This window comes from Arachis ipaensis, chromosome B02 (genome assembly GCF_000816755.2).
Source record: "Arachis ipaensis cultivar K30076 chromosome B02, Araip1.1, whole genome shotgun sequence".
Taxonomy (NCBI): domain Eukaryota; kingdom Viridiplantae; phylum Streptophyta; class Magnoliopsida; order Fabales; family Fabaceae; genus Arachis; species Arachis ipaensis.
The window spans coordinates 95,299,431-95,301,665 of NC_029786.2; the positions used below are offsets into that span (position 1 = coordinate 95,299,431).

At 25.0% G+C, this 2,235-nt stretch overlaps 1 protein-coding gene across 1 annotated transcript in view; it reads right to left on the reverse strand.

Moving 5' to 3' along the window:
* LOC107625809 (macrophage migration inhibitory factor homolog) overlaps positions 1 to 2,235 on the reverse strand; it is a 4,904-nt gene that overhangs the window by 1,169 nt on the left and 1,500 nt on the right. The gene's annotated exons all lie outside the window — the stretch shown is intronic.

A 2,235-nucleotide genomic window follows, 5' to 3' on the forward strand; every position in this document is an offset into this window, starting at 1 on the left:
AGTCAAAATCGATTTTAACAAAAAAAAATGCTATTTTATTTTATTTTATTAACAATTTAATTTACATACTTTCTAAAACTCAGGAATAATTTTTTATACCCTTTTTAAAAATAGTGACTCAATTACTCTCTATTTTATTTTATGAATAAGTATAGGGAGCTAATGACTTAAGCGTACAATGTGTACAATGGAGGTTTAGGAAGTATTAGAAATATGACCATTAGTGTTACATTGTCCTATCATATTACGTTTTTGGAATGAGTGGTTTCATGATATGGTATTAGAGTTCTAGATGTTTATTATCCCTATGTTTATTATCCCTAGTATCTGATTTTATGACATGAGATGTTTATTATCCCTACTATCTGAATGGTTATTCTGGATAGTATGGATGATGTTCATTTTATTTGTGGACAAAAGATTTAGCCCATTGTACACATTGTACGCTTAGGCCATTGGCTCCCTAGCAGTACTCTTATTTTATTTATTTATTTCATATAAAACCGTTACAAACGGTACAATTTTAATTTCTACTCAACTATGCAAAAGCGATAATATGGGCAGACAATAAGAATCACAAAATTGAAGACTAATTTCCTCTTCTAGTCTGAAATCAATTGCAAATTGACTTTGATACTGTCTAATTTCAGTGTATGTGTATGTTCACATCACTGTATTAATTTCAAACAAATAATGGTAGGGTGTGTTAGGTGCCAAGCAAACATTGGTTAATGGCTATTATTAATTTTCAATATAAAGATAAGGTGCTACTGTCCTGTTATGTTCTTCAAGCAAGTGCATCCACTTCTTCCACTCATTCCCATCTTCACGTGTGAATTATGTACAGTTCATGATTTGATGCTACGTCAATTCACATTTTATTTATGATAAAAATTCGAAAGTAAATATAATTTATTTTTTAGTTAATATTTTTAATTATTAATCTAATTTTTTAAATTAATAATTTAATAATATATTTTTAACTTATATTTTTTAGTCATGTTACACTTTATTTATTTATGTTAGTTATATATTTTATTCAATAATAATAGATAAAATGTAAGATAAAGTATTAAATTGGACTCAGACGTAATTTTATTTTGGTCTTTAAAATTTAAAGTGTCCTATTTGAATCCAAAAAAATTTCATTTAGCTTCAATGTAGTCCCACCATGAGGTCAAAGTTAAGTAATTAATAAAATGTCCTACATAATAGTAGTACAAGAACAAAGTTAAGTAATTATCAACTTTAATATTATATTGCTGTCATGTAGGATATTCCGTTAATTATTTAACTTTGACCTCATAGTGGACTATATTAAAGCTAAATGAAACTTTTTTGAATTTAAATAGAATACTTTAAATTTTAAAGACTAAAAAAAGATTACGTCTAAACGTAGGGACTAATTTAGTATTTTTACCCTAAAATATAAGACTATATTGTTTTAAGAATTTAAGTAGTGTTAACTTTTTCAATCAATATTAATTACTTTTTTAAATTTTAAAACTTATCCTTAAATTCTAATATTAAATTTTAATATTAAATTTTGAGTCTCCAAAAAATATAAATAAAATTAATTTTATAATTAAAAATTGACTAATATTAATTAATTAAAATTTAATTTCCTATACTTATTCTTTTAATAACTTATACTCAATTTAAAATTTGATATCAAATATAAGCAAGGTTTACGTCTTATTCGATAATTAATATATAATATCTCATGTTCTACCTATAGTATATATTATTCATGATACTTATTATCTTGTATTGAATTATTCTTTCCCCAATCCATAACCTTTTTGGCTTTTCCCCCTGTTTTATTCTAACGTGCCATTGCTTTGTTATATCTTATTAGCTTTTTTATTAATATAAATAGAAAAAATATTTTAAATTTTGTTATTATTTTAGATGCAGTGTCTATAAAATGAAAATCAGACGTGTTAGAGTCATTTTTGATGCATCATCACAAAATAAAAAAAATACCATTTCTACTTCATCGCCTGCAAAAAATAGAGGAGTTCCATTTCTCCTTCATTGCCCCCGAAATGGAAACCTATATCTCCAATCTAGACACATTGGTGAACTCTCATTCGTTGAAGTGTGTGACAAACACATCAGTGAACAAACACATGTAGGCTTCATGCAATGTTTAAAAGTGTGGATTAAAAATATATTGTTAAATTATTAAATTAAAAAAATTAAGTTAATAATTAAAAATACTAGATTAAAAAA